The 19,536-nt window shown below is 42.5% G+C and overlaps 12 non-coding genes across 12 annotated transcripts; all 12 read left to right on the top strand.

Moving 5' to 3' along the window:
• Window positions 1-369: 369 nt before the first annotated feature.
• On the top strand, window positions 370-440 carry TRNAG-CCC (transfer RNA glycine (anticodon CCC)). The gene has a single exon. It is a non-coding gene; the product is annotated as a tRNA-Gly (tRNA).
• Window positions 441-1,260: 820 nt separating this feature from the next.
• TRNAG-CCC (transfer RNA glycine (anticodon CCC)) lies at window positions 1,261-1,331 on the top strand. Its single transcript has one exon. It is a non-coding gene; the product is annotated as a tRNA-Gly (tRNA).
• A 1,709-nt stretch (window positions 1,332-3,040) lies between these two features.
• TRNAG-CCC (transfer RNA glycine (anticodon CCC)) lies at window positions 3,041-3,111 on the top strand. Its single transcript has one exon. It is a non-coding gene; the product is annotated as a tRNA-Gly (tRNA).
• An 820-nt stretch (window positions 3,112-3,931) lies between these two features.
• On the top strand, window positions 3,932-4,002 carry TRNAG-CCC (transfer RNA glycine (anticodon CCC)). Its single transcript has one exon. It is a non-coding gene; the product is annotated as a tRNA-Gly (tRNA).
• Window positions 4,003-12,719: 8,717 nt separating this feature from the next.
• On the top strand, window positions 12,720-12,790 carry TRNAG-CCC (transfer RNA glycine (anticodon CCC)). The gene has a single exon. It is a non-coding gene; the product is annotated as a tRNA-Gly (tRNA).
• Window positions 12,791-13,610: 820 nt separating this feature from the next.
• On the top strand, window positions 13,611-13,681 carry TRNAG-CCC (transfer RNA glycine (anticodon CCC)). The gene has a single exon. It is a non-coding gene; the product is annotated as a tRNA-Gly (tRNA).
• An 819-nt stretch (window positions 13,682-14,500) lies between these two features.
• TRNAG-CCC (transfer RNA glycine (anticodon CCC)) lies at window positions 14,501-14,571 on the top strand. Its single transcript has one exon. It is a non-coding gene; the product is annotated as a tRNA-Gly (tRNA).
• Window positions 14,572-15,391: 820 nt separating this feature from the next.
• On the top strand, window positions 15,392-15,462 carry TRNAG-CCC (transfer RNA glycine (anticodon CCC)). Its single transcript has one exon. It is a non-coding gene; the product is annotated as a tRNA-Gly (tRNA).
• Window positions 15,463-16,281: 819 nt separating this feature from the next.
• TRNAG-CCC (transfer RNA glycine (anticodon CCC)) lies at window positions 16,282-16,352 on the top strand. The gene has a single exon. It is a non-coding gene; the product is annotated as a tRNA-Gly (tRNA).
• Window positions 16,353-17,171: 819 nt separating this feature from the next.
• Window positions 17,172-17,242, top strand: TRNAG-CCC (transfer RNA glycine (anticodon CCC)). The gene has a single exon. It is a non-coding gene; the product is annotated as a tRNA-Gly (tRNA).
• An 819-nt stretch (window positions 17,243-18,061) lies between these two features.
• TRNAG-CCC (transfer RNA glycine (anticodon CCC)) lies at window positions 18,062-18,132 on the top strand. Its single transcript has one exon. It is a non-coding gene; the product is annotated as a tRNA-Gly (tRNA).
• Window positions 18,133-18,952: 820 nt separating this feature from the next.
• TRNAG-CCC (transfer RNA glycine (anticodon CCC)) lies at window positions 18,953-19,023 on the top strand. The gene has a single exon. It is a non-coding gene; the product is annotated as a tRNA-Gly (tRNA).
• The last annotated feature ends 513 nt before the right edge of the window (window positions 19,024-19,536 follow it).

Raw genomic sequence — 19,536 nt, 5'->3', positions numbered from 1 at the left:
GAATGTACACAGCAAACTACTGTTTTTCTTACTGCACAATTTTCTAAATGAGCTGGATAGGCTACATTTATGTAAGGCTCTTACAAATAGCTTGATCTGTAGAGATAGCTACCTAGAGCGATTCAACGTGGTGAAAATGTTAGCAGCTAAAGTGTAGCAATTGTGAAAATTAAATTAAAATAAGCTTGCATTGCCTTTCCTTTAAGTGATATACTCCAAAAGATGTCTTCAGAAAGTTTTTTGAGAATTTCAACTTGGCCAGCATGCTTAGACAGATTGGTAGAAAAACAGTGCATTTTTGCTTGATGATGATGAAAAATGTCAGAAAGCAGTGGCTGAGGCTTGAGCCATAAGATAAAATGCCCACAAGCGCTAGTAGTGTAGGGGTATCATGCAAGATTCCCATTCTTGTGACCTGGGTTCAAGTCCCGGCTAGTGCAGAATAGCACTTTTATACGTCTTCAGTCAAAAAAAGCAAGGAAATGCATTTCCACTTGATAACATTTCCAAAGTCTTATCTCTTGCAGGTGTAGCTATCATGTGTCACACTATCCCGAACCTAAAGCAAAAGCTTATGCAGGTTGAACTATTTTTTCCTTCTAAACAATGCACGGTGCCTGCCTGTCCTGCTAATCCTCTGCCTTCCAATACTTTTAGCCATAGACCCTGATCAAACATGCAGATCAGATTTTCTGACTACAGTTGGACTAGATTAGCCACATGTTTCAGGTGCGGGACTCAGAAACTACTGGTGCTAAAAAGATCAGCTGGATGTAAGATAACCTACATTATTTTTTGTAAAAAATCAATATGTTAGCTTCCGTATCCCTCTCAATTTAGGTTTCCATTAAACCAAACAGAGCCAGGAGCTTCTATGTGACATCTACACTGAATGTACACAGCAAACTACTGTTTTTCTTACTGCACAATTTTCTAAATGAGCTGGATAGGCTACATTTATGTAAGGCTCTTACAAATAGCTTGATCTGTAGAGATAGCTACCTAGAGCGATTCAACGTGGTGAAAATGTTAGCAGCTAAAGTGTAGCAATTGTGAAAATTAAATTAAAATAAGCTTGCATTGCCTTTCCTTTAAGTGATATACTCCAAAAGATGTCTTCAGAAAGTTTTTTTGAGAATTTCAACTTGGCCAGCATGCTTAGACAGATTGGTAGAAAAACAGTGCATTTTTGCTTGATGATGATGAAAAATGTCAGAAAGCAGTGGCTGAGGCTTGAGCCATAAGATAAAATGCCCACAAGCGCTAGTAGTGTAGGGGTATCATGCAAGATTCCCATTCTTGCGACCCGGGTTCGAGTCCCGGCTAGCGCAGAATAGCACTTTTATACGTCTTCAGTCAAAAGAAGCAAGGAAATGCATTTCCACTTGATAACATTTCCAAAGTCTTATCTCTTGCAGGTGTAGCTATCATGTGCCACACTTTCCCGAACCTAGAGCAAAAGCTTATGCAGGTTGAACGATTTTTTCCTTCTAAACAATGCACGGTGCCTGCCTGTCCTGCTAATCCTCTGCCTTCCAATACTTTTAGCCATAGACCCTGATCAAACAGGCAGATCAGATTTTCTGACTACAGTTGGACTAGATTAGCCACATGTTTTAGGTGCGGGACTCAGAAACTACTGGTGCTAAAAAGATCAGCTGGATGTAAGATAACCTACATTATTTTTTGTAAAAAATCAATATGTTAGCTTCCGTATCCCTCTCAATTTAGGTTTCCATTAAACCAAACAGAGCCAGGAGCTTCTATGTGACATCTACACTGAATGTACACAGCAAACTACTGTTTTTCTTACTGCACAATTTTCTAAATGAGCTGGATAGGCTACATTTATGTAAGGCTCTTACAAATAGCCTGATCTGTAGAGATAGCTACCTAGAGTGATTCAACGTGGTGAAAATGTTAGCAGCTAAAGTGTAGCAATTGTGAAAATTAAATTAAAATAAGCTTGCATTGCCTTTCCTTTAAGTGATATACTCCAAAAGATGTCTTCAGAAAGTTTTTTGAGAATTTCACCTTGGCCAGCATGCTTGGAAAGATTGGTAGAAAAACAGTGCATTTTTGCTTGATGATGATGAAAGATGTCGGAAAGCAGTGGCTGAGGCTTGAGCCATAAGATAAAATGCCCACAAGCGCTAGTAGTGTAGGGGTATCATGCAAGATTCCCATTCTTGCCACCCGGGTTCGAGTCCCGGCTAGCTCAGGATAGCGCTTTTATACGTCTTCAGTCAGAAGAAGCAAGGAAATGCATTTCCACTTGATAACATTTCCAAAGTCTTATCTCTTGCAGGTGTAGCTATCATGTGCCACACTTTCCCGAACCTAAAGCAAAAGCTTATGCAGGTTGAACTATTTTTTCCTTCTAAACAATGCACGGTGCCTGCCTGTCCTGCTAATCCTCTGCCTTCCAATACTTTTAGCCATAGACCCTGATCAAACATGCAGATCAGATTTTCTGACTACAGTTGGACTAGATTAGCCACATGTTTCAGGTGCGGGACTCAGAAACTACTGGTGCTAAAAAGATCAGCTGGATGTAAGATAACCTACATTATTTTTTGTAAAAAATCAATATGTTAGCCTCCGTATCCCTCTCAATTTAGGTTTCCATTAAACCAAACAGAGCCAGGAGCTTCTATGTGACATCTACACTGAATGTACACAGCAAACTACTGTTTTTCTTACTGCACAATTTTCTAAATGAGCTGGATAGGCTACATTTATGTAAGGCTCTTACAAATAGCTTGATCTGTAGAGATAGCTACCTAGAGCGATTCAACGTGGTGAAAATGTTAGCAGCTAAAGTGTAGCAATTGTGAAAATTAAATTAAAATAAGCTTGCATTGCCTTTCCTTTAAGTGATATACTCCAAAAGATGTCTTCAGAAAGTTTTTTGAGAATTTCAACTTGGCCAGCATGCTTAGACAGATTGGTAGAAAAACAGTGCATTTTTGCTTGATGATGATGAAAAATGTCAGAAAGCAGTGGCTGAGGCTTGAGCCATAAGATAAAATGCCCACAAGCGCTAGTAGTGTAGGGGTATCATGCAAGATTCCCATTCTTGTGACCTGGGTTCAAGTCCCGGCTAGTGCAGAATAGCACTTTTATACGTCTTCAGTCAAAAAAAGCAAGGAAATGCATTTCCACTTGATAACATTTCCAAAGTCTTATCTCTTGCAGGTGTAGCTATCATGTGTCACACTATCCCGAACCTAAAGCAAAAGCTTATGCAGGTTGAACTATTTTTTCCTTCTAAACAATGCACGGTGCCTGCCTGTCCTGCTAATCCTCTGCCTTCCAATACTTTTAGCCATAGACCCTGATCAAACATGCAGATCAGATTTTCTGACTACAGTTGGACTAGATTAGCCACATGTTTCAGGTGCGGGACTCAGAAACTACTGGTGCTAAAAAGATCAGCTGGATGTAAGATAACCTACATTATTTTTTGTAAAAAATCAATATGTTAGCTTCCGTATCCCTCTCAATTTAGGTTTCCATTAAACCAAACAGAGCCAGGAGCTTCTATGTGACATCTACACTGAATGTACACAGCAAACTACTGTTTTTCTTACTGCACAATTTTCTAAATGAGCTGGATAGGCTACATTTATGTAAGGCTCTTACAAATAGCTTGATCTGTAGAGATAGCTACCTAGAGCGATTCAACGTGGTGAAAATGTTAGCAGCTAAAGTGTAGCAATTGTGAAAATTAAATTAAAATAAGCTTGCATTGCCTTTCCTTTAAGTGATATACTCCAAAAGATGTCTTCAGAAAGTTTTTTTGAGAATTTCAACTTGGCCAGCATGCTTAGACAGATTGGTAGAAAAACAGTGCATTTTTGCTTGATGATGATGAAAAATGTCAGAAAGCAGTGGCTGAGGCTTGAGCCATAAGATAAAATGCCCACAAGCGCTAGTAGTGTAGGGGTATCATGCAAGATTCCCATTCTTGCGACCCGGGTTCGAGTCCCGGCTAGCGCAGAATAGCACTTTTATACGTCTTCAGTCAAAAGAAGCAAGGAAATGCATTTCCACTTGATAACATTTCCAAAGTCTTATCTCTTGCAGGTGTAGCTATCATGTGCCACACTTTGCCGAACCTAGAGCAAAAGCTTATGCAGGTTGAACTATTTTTTCCTTCTAAACAATGCACGGTGCCTGCCTGTCCTGCTAATCCTCTGCCTTCCAATACTTTTAGCCATAGACCCTGATCAAACATGCAGATCAGATTTTCTGACTACAGTTGGACTAGATTAGCCACATGTTTCAGGTGCGGGACTCAGAAACTACTGGTGCTAAAAAGATCAGCTGGATGTAAGATAACCTACATTATTTTTTGTAAAAAATCAATGTTAGCCTCCGTATCCCTCTCAGTTTAGGTTTCCATTAAACCAAACAGAGCCAGGAGCTTCTATGTGACATCTACACTGAATGTACACAGCAAACTACTGTTTTTCTTACTGCACAATTTTCTAAATGAGCTGGATAGGCTACATTTATGTAAGGCTCTTACAAATAGCTTGATCTGTAGAGATAGCTACCTAGAGCGATTCAACGTGGTGAAAATGTTAGCAGCTAAAGTGTAGCAATTGTGAAAATTAAATTAAAATAAGCTTGCATTGCCTTTCCTTTAAGTGATATACTCCAAAAGATGTCTTCAGAAAGTTTTTTGAGAATTTCAACTTGGCCAGCATGCTTAGCAGAAAATGGTATACTTACCTAACGGTAATTTTCCTTTCCCCATGGATCCATGGCAGCACTACGGGTAATTGGCCCCACCCTCATTACCCCATAGGACCTCATGTGTATAAATGTCTGACCATCCCCCTTCCAGGTGTCTTTGTAACTAGTAACTCACCGAAACAGGGTGGGAACCCTATGCTGCCATGGATCCATGGGGAAAGGAAAATTACCGTTAGGTAAGTATACAATTTTCTGCTTTCCCCAAGTCTCCATGGCAGCACTACGAGAACTAACTAGACACTCAAAGAAACGGGAGGGAGACTGTTGCAGGTGAAAACACACAAAGTAACTTTAATCACGTATTTTTAGTCTAACTTAGATTCGAAGGCAGAAGACAGTACTGCCTTTCCAAACTCTGCAGCTGCAGAAGCATGTATATCAACACGGTAATGAGAGATAAAGGTATCTACCTTAGTCCAATTTGCTGCCTGGCAGACTCTTTCTGGCGCCACCTTTGCCTGCGCTGCCCATGACGATGCGACACTTCTAGTCGAGTGGGCCGTTATTGCGCTAGGGGGAGTCTTGTCTGTGGCTAGATATGCTCTCCGTATGATACGTATGAGCCAAGCCGAAATAGTTCTAGAGGAAACAGCCTGCCCCTTCCTATACCCTGAATGGTTTATGAACAGTCTCTCTGTCTTCCTGAAGGCTTCCGTTGCCTGAATATATGCTTTTAGAGAGTTGGCTATATCTAAAGGATGTAGGGCTTCGTTGTCTTCCTCTCTGAATACTGGTAAACACCATTCCTGGTTCAGGTGATATGATGTTGAAACCTTTGGTAAAAATCCTTGTACCGGTCGTAAGATTACTTTATCCGGGAAGAACTGTATGTGAGGCTCCCTACAGCTTAGTGCCTGGATTTCAGACACCCTCCTTGCGGATGCGATAGCAATTAGAAAAACCGTCTTTAACGTAAGGTCTTCTAATGAGCAGGTTTCTGGAGGATAGAAAGGAGCTTTTGACAGGATACCAAGAACCAGCGGTAGATCCCATTGGGCAAAGACTGGCTTTACGGGTGGCCGAATTTTCATGACTGCCGCCACAAATTGTTTTGTTAGAGGGTGTAGTGCCCACCTGTGCCCTGTGAAGGCCGAGATTGCTGAGATCTGGACCTTGATCGAATAGCTGGATAGGTTCTTATCCACCCCCGTCTGAAGGAACGATAGGATCTGATGTATCAAAGGCTGTAGTGGGTCGAAATTGTGGTCTTTGGCATAGTCCGAGAATATTTTCCAAATTCTCTGGTAAGTTCGATTAGTAGAATAACTTCTGGATTTCAGTAGAGTATCTATCATGGAATTATCGCATCCCAGTTCTTTTAGTTTCCTCCTCTCAACCTGTAGGCCGTCAAGTTCAGCCGAGATGGGTTGGGATGATACAGCGGGCCTTGTGAAAGAAGGTCCTCTGATGTTGGTAACTTTATCGGCTGGCCGATCATCATCTGAAGAATCATAGGGTACCAAGGCCGCCTGGGCCAGCCTGGTAGGATTGCTATTAAGGTAACTTTCTCCGTTCTGAGCCTCAGCAGGAGACGGAGAATGAGAGGCACCGGCGGATACACATATGCCAGCTGGAAATTCCACGGTACTGTTAGTGCGTCCACATTCTCCGCTTCTGGCTCGACATAGCGGCTGAAGTACCTCGCACACTTCCTGTTGTGTTTCGTCGCCATAAGATCTACCTGTGGCTCGCCCCATTGTGAACAGATCATGTTGAAAATTTTGTAATTCAACGACCACTCGTTGTTGGATATAAGGGTACGACTCAGGTAGTCCGGGACTGTGTTGTGAATACCCGGAATGTGGACTGCCGTCAGAGCTTGTAGGTTGTGGAGAGCAAACTTGAAAATCCTTTCCGCCTCCCTCAGCAAGGAAGGACTGCGCGTGCCACCCTGGTTGCGGACGTAGGCAACTGCTGTCACGTTGTCCATTCTCAGAGTCACTGAGCAATTCTTTATTTGGTGGCGAAAATGAAGAAGAGCGCAGTAAGCAGCTCTCAACTCCAGTCTGTTGGCTGGCCAATGTCTCATGTGAGGAGGCCATTGAGCCTGGGCTATCTGAGTCCCACATGTCGCTCCCCAACCGGAGGTACTGGCATCTGTGGCTATCAGGAGTTGTTGTAAAGGAGTCAGAGGGAGAGATTTCTTGAGGTTGGTGTCTGAGAGCCACCAACTTAGATCCTTCTTCATGATGGGGGTTATCAGTATAGTCTGAGACATCGTTATGCCATCCCACTGCCTCAGGAACCCCTGTTGCAAACTCCGCATGTGCCAGCGTGTCCAGGGGACCATGGGTATAGTTGCGGACATTGTCCCCAAAACCCTCAGACACTCTCTCGCTTGTAACTGATGGGATAAGGCAACTCGAAGCACTCTCTGTTTTATCACTGCTATTTTCTCCTGCGGTAGACACACCTCGTTTCGGTCTGTGCGGAATCTTGCTCCTAGATAGACTAAGTCTTTTGTGGGTTGCAGTTGGCTTTTGTGGAAATTTATCCGCCAGCCAAACTCCGTCAATGTGCGGATCAGGACTTCTCTGTGTTTCAGTCTCTGTTCCCTTGACTCTCCCAACAGTAGAATGTCGTCAAGATAGTGAAATGCACGTATCCCCTGCTGTCTCAGTATCGCAATAATCTCTACCAGAACCTTTGTAAATGTTCTTGGTGCCGTATTTATGCCGAAAGGAAGGCACACAAACTGAAAATGCTGTTCCTCTACTGCGAAGCGTAGATACCTTTGAAATGACGTCTGTATAGGGACGTGCAAATATGCATCTTCCAGATCTATGGAAAGTAAATAGTCGTCTCTGGCCACTATTGAGATGATCGTATTTAGTGACTCCATCTTGAATCTCTCCAGCATGATGAATGAGTTCAGGTACTTCAGATCTAGAACCCGTCTCCATTCGCCTGACTTTTTCTGAACGAAGAAGAGGTTCGAGTAGAACCCTCTCTTTCTCTCGCATAGCGGGACTGGTTTTATCGCCTCTTTTTCTATAAGGCCCTGCAGGTATTCCTGTAGTATTTGGGCTTTTTGTGTTGCAGTTGGCATACTTGTACGTCTGAAATGATTGGCAGGAGGCTGTCTCTTGAAGGTCCAGAAGTGACCGGTCGATACTGTCCTTACTACCCATGGTGAGGACACTCTCTCCTTCCAGATGTGAGAATATAACTGGAGTCTTGCCCCGACCGGACATTCCTGGAAATTGCCACCGTCAAAAAGACTTTTTATTCGCAGAAGCGGGCGTAGTCTTCTGCTTCTGAGTTTTCACAAAAGTTGATTGGCTCGACTGCCAATTCCTTTTAAAATTTCTGCCGGGTCTATAGGACCTCGCATTCCGGTATCTCGAGGACTGAGCCTGATTCTGTTGAAACAAAGCCTTGTCTTCCTTGGCGTCTATCCTGGGGCAGCAAGCCCGATTTCCCACCGGTGACACGGCTAATGGCAGAGTCCATTTTTTCACCAAATAGCGTCTTGCCGTCGTAAGGAATCTTACACCAGAGGAGCTTTGAAGCTGGATCTGCAGACCAAGCTCTGAGCCAGAGTGCTCTCTTTGCTGTCACCGAGAAAAACATATTCCTGGATGAGGAGCGTAGAACATCTATGGCTGCTTCTCCCACATAGTCGCCCGACAACTTTAGATCCTCTAGAAATGAGAATAGAGTCTCTTTGTCTGCTTCTGCCAGAATTGCCTGTTCCAGACCCTCAGCCCAGTTGCGGATGGCTTTCCCCACCGACGTTAAGGCTATTGCTGGCTTGCAAATTCCTCCCGACATGGTGTAGATTTTTTTCAGGTCTAAGTCCAGTTTCCGCTCCAAAGAATCTTTGAAGGATATAGCGTCATCTATGGGCAGCGTAATATGCTTCGCTAGGCGCATCACTGACGCATCCACTGGTGGAGCTGTGTCTAACGGCGTAATAGTAGTATCTGGTAATGGATATAATTTGGATATCCTATTGGATAAAGGGAGTCTTTTATCTAACTTCTGCCATTCTTCATAAATTACTTCCTGAATTTCCTCCATTACTGGAAATGTTGTCCTATCCTTCGTTAAGTGTTTGTAATAACGTTTCTTGGGTTTTGCTCCCTGTTTTTCATCTTCCTCCGGCTCCTCCCATTGGATAGCTGCCTTTACTGCTTTAACGAAAGGTTCAACATTGGCGAAGTTAAATCCTACTTCATATTCCTCTTCAATATCCGCGGGAGTAGATGGCCTGTCTTGGCCGTCGGCCAAACTGTGTGATGGCTGGGTGGCCATGCTGGCTACAAAATTCTCCAATGAATCCTGCACCGCTTTTTGGCAATGTCCGAGACGTCCACGGGGGCTACAGCATCATCTTTTGCTATCTCGTGGAAGCAGGAGGCACAAACTAATTTGTTTGGCATTACAGGCTGTGCGCAGGCCCAGCACGCTTTTTTCCCCCGGTTGCGTTGTGGAGATTTGGATCTTGATCTATGTGACTTGCTATGCTTTGACCTCTTCTTGTGCGATCTATGCTTTGAAGGCGATCTTTCTTTGGAACGTCTTCTGGACGAATGAGACGATCTTCTCTTGTCTCGACCTCGGGAGCTAAAGTGACATTAAAAAGCGTTGTAAGTCACTGTACTATTTGATGATTGAAGTACACTTACCGATCTTCCCCCTCTTACCTAGAGCCATATTGCTGATCTTTTGAGGGCTTTCTTGCATCCATAAGAGGCCACCAAGAATAGACAGCGGCACGCTGGAAAGATAGGGAGAGAGAAAGAGAGAGAGTAGTGTCAGTCGCTCTAACCGCCCCCCTCACCCCCCCCCCCCCCCGCTTCCGGAAATGACCTCCATATGTATGTTCCCCACATTTGGAACTGACCTGTGGACGGGAACGTTGGGCTAGTGTAATGATCGCTGCTGCAGCAGCTATTGCTGGAAGTAGTGCTGCAGCTCAGGCAGTTCTGATGTCTTTCCATGCAAGCTGCATAGCCTTGTCTGTCTTTCCCTGCTGTCAGCTTGTGACTGATTATCATTCACCTGTGTGGGAATCTGCATGTCTGCTCCCATTGGATGACCTCAGTATAAAGATCTGCTTCCTGCAGGGTTTCCTTGGGTTTTCATAGCTTCAGCTTAAGCCTGTCTTGCTGTCGCTTTAGCCCCCGATCGTGTTTCTTGTTATAAAGATACTTTGCTGGTCTTTGCATCATATATTGGTTCATTGCCAATATATATGCATACCAGCACGTTTATTATTTTTCTTGTATTTGTGTTACGTTAATACATCAGTGTCGCTGATGTATACGTACACGAACTGTTTATATCCTGTGTGCAGTTAGTCAGCTTTCCAGCACGTTTTGGTAGGTTGCGCGTACCGTGACCACCCGTGCTGAGGTAGTTACCCTGCTCCTGGTTCTGTTTGTGGATTGTGTTCATCTCTGCGAAGAGATAACGAATCCTTCTGAATCCTGTTCTGTTACTGTTTGTGGATTGCGTTCATCTCTGCGAAGAGATAACGAATCCTTCTGAATCCTGTTCTGTTACCGTTTGTGGATTGCGTTCATCTCTGCGAAGAGATAACGAATCCTTCTGAATCCTGTTCTGTTACTGTTTGTGGATTGCGTTCATCTCTGCGAAGAGATAACGAATCCTTCTGAATCCTGTTCTGTTACCGTTTGTGGATTGCGTTCATCTCTGCGAAGAGATAGCGAATCCTTCTGAGTCCTGTTCCCTGTGTTACTCCATTCCTAGTCAGCGTTCCTGCTTATGTCATATATCGGTTCATTGCCGATATATACATATGTTAGTCAGACGTTACAAATAGTTTCATTGATAGCTGTAATTGTAATACGCTAGGAAAACATACTTATTGTATATTTATCTGTGTTACGTTCATCTATCTTAATCCTGCTGTTTTCTGACTATCCTGTCCTGTCTTTGTGAGGCACGCCATCGCCGCATCGCATTGGCTGCCTCATTCCAGTCTGTCTGGTTTTGGACGCTTGCTGTCGCTAAGTAGCCGCTAGCTAGCAAGCGTTCATTCTGTCTACCTGTCCTGATCTCCTCAGTTCTGGTTTATGCGCTCAGCGCTACTTTGCGCTGAGACGTTATAACGAACGAAAGCATTGTTTGTGGCTGTCAGATCTGCACCGGCTCTGTGCGCCACAATCTCCTATTGGAGTCAGTCCTCCCCTCCACTATACTAGGGATAGCCTGTTTCCTTGTGCTAGTGTGTGTACCTCCTCCACGCCAGCTCATGCGTTGCATGCGTTGCATGCTGACTGTGGAGAATACACCACCAAGCGTTACAGCTAGGAACAAAAATCCGAGCAGGAGCACGAATGTAACGCCAGCCATGGCGTACTGCTCCTCTCGGTATAAATAGTTCCGCCCGCGTCATCGCCATGCGCCCGCCTGACCACCAATCAGATGTGTCCAATGCGGACGAAGCGTCGCGTGTACTTACGCGTGTGTGCTCCACCTCAGACAGAATGGGCGGAACACCATAAGCTGGACCCAGAGCGGTGGAACGCACGCCGACTACGCGTCAGGAACCGAGCGGGGAGGAAAGGGAGGAAAGGATGCAGCCCCAGCCAAGCTTTTAGCCCGGAGCAGGTAATATCACAGACATACAGTCTGCCCCCCCCCCCTGACCTTTTGAGCACCTTTAGTGTCCGTATAGGCAGGGAGAGCGAGAGAGACCACGGAAGATCCCCTAAGACTAGCAGAATAGGGGTGGAGGTACTATAGCCACAACTCCATTGGAGATTGTTTAGGCTGTACATAGGTACACCACAAAACCTTAGCGTGGGCGGTAAGAGGGTTAAAAATAAAGAAAGTTACTGCAGGGCAAAAACCTGCCAGTCCTATGAGGTGAGTTGGACCAGGAAAAAAAGACACCTGGAAGGGGGATGGTCAGACATTTATACACATGAGGTCCTATGGGGTAATGAGGGTGGGGCCAATTACCCGTAGTGCTGCCATGGAGACTTGGGGAAAGACAGATTGGTAGAAAAACAGTGCATTTTTGCTTGATGATGATGAAAAATGTCAGAAAGCAGTGGCTGAGGCTTGAGCCATAAGATAAAATGCCCACAAGCGCTAGTAGTGTAGGGGTATCATGCAAGATTCCCATTCTTGCCACCCGGGTTCGAGTCCCGGCTAGCTCAGGATAGCGCTTTTATACGTCTTCAGTCAGAAGAAGCAAGGAAATGCATTTCCACTTGATAACATTTCCAAAGTCTTATCTCTTGCAGGTGTAGCTATCATGTGCCACACTTTCCCGAACCTAAAGCAAAAGCTTATGCAGGTTGAACTATTTTTTCCTTCTAAACAATGCACGGTGCCTGCCTGTCCTGCTAATCCTCTGCCTTCCAATACTTTTAGCCATAGACCCTGATCAAACATGCAGATCAGATTTTCTGACTACAGTTGGACTAGATTAGCCACATGTTTCAGGTGCGGGACTCAGAAACTACTGGTGCTAAAAAGATCAGCTGGATGTAAGATAACCTACATTATTTTTTGTAAAAAATCAATATGTTAGCCTCCGTATCCCTCTCAATTTAGGTTTCCATTAAACCAAACAGAGCCAGGAGCTTCTATGTGACATCTACACTGAATGTACACAGCAAACTACTGTTTTTCTTACTGCACAATTTTCTAAATGAGCTGGATAGGCTACATTTATGTAAGGCTCTTACAAATAGCTTGATCTGTAGAGATAGCTACCTAGAGCGATTCAACGTGGTGAAAATGTTAGCAGCTAAAGTGTAGCAATTGTGAAAATTAAATTAAAATAAGCTTGCATTGCCTTTCCTTTAAGTGATATACTCCAAAAGATGTCTTCAGAAAGTTTTTTGAGAATTTCAACTTGGCCAGCATGCTTAGACAGATTGGTAGAAAAACAGTGCATTTTTGCTTGATGATGATGAAAAATGTCAGAAAGCAGTGGCTGAGGCTTGAGCCATAAGATAAAATGCCCACAAGCACTAGTAGTGTAGGGGTATCATGCAAGATTCCCATTCTTGTGACCCGGGTTCAAGTCCCGGCTAGTGCAGAATAGCACTTTTATACGTCTTCAGTCAAAAAAAGCAAGGAAATGCATTTCCACTTGATAACATTTCCAAAGTCTTATCTCTTGCAGGTGTAGCTATCATGTGTCACACTTTCCCGAACCTAAAGCAAAAGCTTATGCAGGTTGAACTATTTTTTCCTTCTAAACAATGCACGGTGCCTGCCTGTCCTGCTAATCCTCTGCCTTCCAATACTTTTAGCCATAGACCCTGATCAAACATGCAGATCAGATTTTCTGACTACAGTTGGACTAGATTAGCCACATGTTTCAGGTGCGGGACTCAGAAACTACTGGTGCTAAAAAGATCAGCTGGATGTAAGATAACCTACATTATTTTTTGTAAAAAATCAATATGTTAGCTTCCGTATCCCTCTCAATTTAGGTTTCCATTAAACCAAACAGAGCCAGAAGCTTCTATGTGACATCTACACTGAATGTACACAGCAAACTACTGTTTTTCTTACTGCACAATTTTCTAAATGAGCTGGATAGGCTACATTTATGTAAGGCTCTTACAAATAGCTTGATCTGTAGAGATAGCTACCTAGAGCGATTCAACGTGGTGAAAATGTTAGCAGCTAAAGTGTAGCAATTGTGAAAATTAAATTAAAATAAGCTTGCATTGCCTTTCCTTTAAGTGATATACTCCAAAAGATGTCTTCAGAAAGTTTTTTTGAGAATTTCAACTTGGCCAGCATGCTTAGACAGATTGGTAGAAAAACAGTGCATTTTTGCTTGATGATGATGAAAAATGTCAGAAAGCAGTGGCTGAGGCTTGAGCCATAAGATAAAATGCCCACAAGCGCTAGTAGTGTAGGGGTATCATGCAAGATTCCCATTCTTGCGACCCGGGTTCGAGTCCCGGCTAGCGCAGAATAGCACTTTTATACGTCTTCAGTCAAAAGAAGCAAGGAAATGCATTTCCACTTGATAACATTTCCAAAGTCTTATCTCTTGCAGGTGTAGCTATCATGTGCCACACTTTCCCGAACCTAGAGCAAAAGCTTATGCAGGTTGAACGATTTTTTCCTTCTAAACAATGCACGGTGCCTGCCTGTCCTGCTAATCCTCTGCCTTCCAATACTTTTAGCCATAGACCCTGATCAAACATGCAGATCAGATTTTCTGACTACAGTTGGACTAGATTAGCCACATGTTTCAGGTGCGGGACTCAGAAACTACTGGTGCTAAAAAGATCAGCTGGATGTAAGATAACCTACATTATTTTTTGTAAAAAATCAATATGTTAGCCTCCGTATCCCTCTCAATTTAGGTTTCCATTAAACCAAACAGAGCCAGGAGCTTCTATGTGACATCTACACTGAATGTACACAGCAAACTACTGTTTTTCTTACTGCACAATTTTCTAAATGAGCTGGATAGGCTACATTTATGTAAGGCTCTTACAAATAGCTTGATCTGTAGAGATAGCTACCTAGAGCGATTCAACGTGGTGAAAATGTTAGCAGCTAAAGTGTAGCAATTGTGAAAATTAAATTAAAATAAGCTTGCATTGCCTTTCCTTTAAGTGATATACTCCAAAAGATGTCTTCAGAAAGTTTTTTGAGAATTTCAACTTGGCCAGCATGCTTAGACAGATTGGTAGAAAAACAGTGCATTTTTGCTTGATGATGATGAAAAATGTCAGAAAGCAGTGGCTGAGGCTTGAGCCATAAGATAAAATGCCCACAAGCGCTAGTAGTGTAGGGGTATCATGCAAGATTCCCATTCTTGTGACCCGGGTTCAAGTCCCGGCTAGTGCAGAATAGCACTTTTATACGTCTTCAGTCAAAAAAAGCAAGGAAATGCATTTCCACTTGATAACATTTCCAAAGTCTTATCTCTTGCAGGTGTAGCTATCATGTGTCACACTTTCCCGAACCTAAAGCAAAAGCTTATGCAGGTTGAACTATTTTTTCCTTCTAAACAATGCACGGTGCCTGCCTGTCCTGCTAATCCTCTGCCTTCCAATACTTTTAGCCATAGACCCTGATCAAACATGCAGATCAGATTTTCTGACTACAGTTGGACTAGATTAGCCACATGTTTCAGGTGCGGGACTCAGAAACTACTGGTGCTAAAAAGATCAGCTGGATGTAAGATAACCTACATTATTTTTTGTAAAAAATCAATATGTTAGCTTCCGTATCCCTCTCAATTTAGGTTTCCATTAAACCAAACAGAGCCAGGAGCTTCTATGTGACATCTACACTGAATGTACACAGCAAACTACTGTTTTTCTTACTGCACAATTTTCTAAATGAGCTGGATAGGCTACATTTATGTAAGGCTCTTACAAATAGCTTGATCTGTAGAGATAGCTACCTAGAGCGATTCAACGTGGTGAAAATGTTAGCAGCTAAAGTGTAGCAATTGTGAAAATTAAATTAAAATAAGCTTGCATTGCCTTTCCTTTAAGTGATATACTCCAAAAGATGTCTTCAGAAAGTTTTTTTGAGAATTTCAACTTGGCCAGCATGCTTAGACAGATTGGTAGAAAAACAGTGCATTTTTGCTTGATGATGATGAAAAATGTCAGAAAGCAGTGGCTGAGGCTTGAGCCATAAGATAAAATGCCCACAAGCGCTAGTAGTGTAGGGGTATCATGCAAGATTCCCATTCTTGCGACCCGGGTTCGAGTCCCGGCTAGCGCAGAATAGCACTTTTATACGTCTTCAGTCAAAAGAAGCAAGGAAATGCATTTCCACTTGATAACATTTCCAAAGTCTTATCTCTTGCAGGTGTAGCTATCATGTGCCACACTTTCCCGAACCTAGAGCAAAAGCTTATGCAGGTTGAACGATTTTTTCCTTCTAAACAATGCACGGTGCCTGCCTGTCCTGCTAATCCCCTGCCTTCCAATACTTTTAGCCATAGACCCTGATCAAACATGCAGATCAGATTTTCTGACTACAGTTGGACTAGATTAGCCACATGTTTCAGGTGCGGGACTCAGAAACTACTGGTGCTAAAAAGATCAGCTGGATGTAAGATAACCTACATTATTTTTTGTAAAAAATCAATATGTTAGCCTCCGTATCCCTCTCAATTTAGGTTTCCATTAAACCAAACAGAGCCAGGAGCTTCTATGTGACATCTACACTGAATGTACACAGCAAACTACTGTTTTTCTTACTGCACAATTTTCTAAATGAGCTGGATAGGCTACATTTATGTAAGGCTCTTACAAATAGCTTGATCTGTAGAGATAGCTACCTAGAGCGATTCAACGTGGTGAAAATGTTAGCAGCTAAAGTGTAGCAATTGTGAAAATTAAATTAAAATAAGCTTGCATTGCCTTTCCTTTAAGTGATATACTCCAAAAGATGTCTTCAGAAAGTTTTTTGAGAATTTCAACTTGGCCAGCATGCTTAGACAGATTGGTAGAAAAACAGTGCATTTTTGCTTGATGATGATGAAAAATGTCAGAAAGCAGTGGCTGAGGCTTGAGCCATAAGATAAAATGCCCACAAGCGCTAGTAGTGTAGGGGTATCATGCAAGATTCCCATTCTTGTGACCCGGGTTCAAGTCCCGGCTAGTGCAGAATAGCACTTTTATACGTCTTCAGTCAAAAAAAGCAAGGAAATGCATTTCCACTTGATAACATTTCCAAAGTCTTATCTCTTGCAGGTGTAGCTATCATGTGTCACACTTTCCCGAACCTAAAGCAAAAGCTTATGCAGGTTGAACTATTTTTTCCTTCTAAACAATGCACAGTGCCTGCCTGTCCTGCTAATCCTCTGCCTTCCAATACTTTTAGCCATAGACCCTGATCAAACATGCAGATCAGATTTTCTGACTACAGTTGGACTAGATTAGCCACATGTTTCAGGTGCGGGACTCAGAAACTACTGGTGCTAAAAAGATCAGCTGGATGTAAGATAACCTACATTATTTTTTGTAAAAAATCAATATGTTAGCTTCCGTATCCCTCTCAATTTAGGTTTCCATTAAACCAAACAGAGCCAGGAGCTTCTATGTGACATCTACACTGAATGTACACAGCAAACTACTGTTTTTCTTACTGCACAATTTTCTAAATGAGCTGGATAGGCTACATTTATGTAAGGCTCTTACAAATAGCTTGATCTGTAGAGATAGCTACCTAGAGCGATTCAACGTGGTGAAAATGTTAGCAGCTAAAGTGTAGCAATTGTGAAAATTAAATTAAAATAAGCTTGCATTGCCTTTCCTTTAAGTGATATACTCCAAAAGATGTCTTCAGAAAGTTTTTTGAGAATTTCAACTTGGCCAGCATGCTTAGACAGATTGGTAGAAAAACAGTGCATTTTTGCTTGATGATGATGAAAAATGTCAGAAAGCAGTGGCTGAGGCTTGAGCCATAAGATAAAATGCCCACAAGCGCTAGTAGTGTAGGGGTATCATGCAAGATTCCCATTCTTGCGACCCGGGTTCGAGTCCCGGCTAGCGCAGAATAGCACTTTTATACGTCTTCAGTCAAAAGAAGCAAGGAAATGCATTTCCACTTGATAACATTTCCAAAGTCTTATCTCTTGCAGGTGTAGCTATCATGTGCCACACTTTCCCGAACCTAGAGCAAAAGCTTATGCAGGTTGAACGATTTTTTCCTTCTAAACAATGCACGGTGCCTGCCTGTCCTGCTAATCCTCTGCCTTCCAATACTTTTAGCCATAGACCCTGATCAAACATGCAGATCAGATTTTCTGACTACAGTTGGACTAGATTAGCCACATGTTTCAGGTGCGGGACTCAGAAACTACTGGTGCTAAAAAGATCAGCTGGATGTAAGATAACCTACATTATTTTTTGTAAAAAATCAATATGTTAGCCTCCGTATCCCTCTCAATTTAGGTTTCCATTAAACCAAACAGAGCCAGGAGCTTCTATGTGACATCTACACTGAATGTACACAGCAAACTACTGTTTTTCTTACTGCACAATTTTCTAAATGAGCTGGATAGGCTACATTTATGTAAGGCTCTTACAAATAGCTTGATCTGTAGAGATAGCTACCTAGAGCGATTCAACGTGGTGAAAATGTTAGCAGCTAAAGTGTAGCAATTGTGAAAATTAAATTAAAATAAGCTTGCATTGCCTTTCCTTTAAGTGATATACTCCAAAAGATGTCTTCAGAAAGTTTTTTGAGAATTTCAACTTGGCCAGCATGCTTAGACAGATTGGTAGAAAAACAGTGCATTTTTGCTTGATGATGATGAAAAATGTCAGAAAGCAGTGGCTGAGGCTTGAGCCATAAGATAAAATGCCCACAAGCGCTAGTAGTGTAGGGGTATCATGCAAGATTCCCATTCTTGTGACCCGGGTTCAAGTCCCGGCTAGTGCAGAATAGCACTTTTATACGTCTTCAGTCAAAAAAAGCAAGGAAATGCATTTCCACTTGATAACATTTCCAAAGTCTTATCTCTTGCAGGTGTAGCTATCATGTGTCACACTTTCCCGAACCTAAAGCAAAAGCTTATGCAGGTTGAACTATTTTTTCCTTCTAAACAATGCACAGTGCCTGCCTGTCCTGCTAATCCTCTGCCTTCCAATACTTTTAGCCATAGACCCTGATCAAACATGCAGATCAGATTTTCTGACTACAGTTGGACTAGATTAGCCACATGTTTCAGGTGCGGGACTCAGAAACTACTGGTGCTAAAAAGATCAGCTGGATGTAAGATAACCTACATTATTTTTTGTAAAAAATCAATATGTTAGCTTCCGTATCCCTCTCAATTTAGGTTTCCATTAAACCAAACAGAGCCAGGAGCTTCTATGTGACATCTACACTGAATGTACACAGCAAACTACTGTTTTTCTTACTGCACAATTTTCTAAATGAGCTGGATAGGCTACATTTATGTAAGGCTCTTACAAATAGCTTGATCTGTAGAGATAGCTACCTAGAGCGATTCAACGTGGTGAAAATGTTAGCAGCTAAAGTGTAGCAATTGTGAAAATTAAATTAAAATAAGCTTGCATTGCCTTTCCTTTAAGTGATATACTCCAAAAGATGTCTTCAGAAAGTTTTTTTGAGAATTTCAACTTGGCCAGCATGCTTAGACAGATTGGTAGAAAAACAGTGCATTTTTGCTTGATGATGATGAAAAATGTCAGAAAGCAGTGGCTGAGGCTTGAGCCATAAGATAAAATGCCCACAAGCGCTAGTAGTGTAGGGGTATCATGCAAGATTCCCATTCTTGCGACCCGGGTTCGAGTCCCGGCTAGCGCAGAATAGCACTTTTATACGTCTTCAGTCAAAAGAAGCAAGGAAATGCATTTCCACTTGATAACATTTCCAAAGTCTTATCTCTTGCAGGTGTAGCTATCATGTGCCACACTTTCCCGAACCTAGAGCAAAAGCTTATGCAGGTTGAACGATTTTTTCCTTCTAAACAATGCACGGTGCCTGCCTGTCCTGCTAATCCTCTGCCTTCCAATACTTTTAGCCATAGACCCTGATCAAACAGGCAGATCAGATTTTCTGACTACAGTTGGACTAGATTAGCCACATGTTTTAGGTGCGGGACTCAGAAACTACTGGTGCTAAAAAGATCAGCTGGATGTAAGATAACCTACATTATTGTTGGAAAAAATCAATATGTTAGCCTCCGTATCCCTCTCAATTTAGGTTTCCATTAAACCAAACAGAGCCAGGAGCTTCTATGTGACATCTACACTGAATGTACACAGCAAACTACTGTTTTTCTTACTGCACAATTTTCTAAATGAGCTGGATAGGCTA

Source organism: Hyperolius riggenbachi, chromosome 10 (assembly GCF_040937935.1).
Source record: "Hyperolius riggenbachi isolate aHypRig1 chromosome 10, aHypRig1.pri, whole genome shotgun sequence".
In the NCBI taxonomy this organism is placed as follows: Eukaryota; Metazoa; Chordata; class Amphibia; order Anura; family Hyperoliidae; genus Hyperolius; species Hyperolius riggenbachi.
The sequence above is the reverse complement of the archived record's forward strand: the minus strand, read 5'-3'. Positions and strand labels throughout refer to the sequence as shown.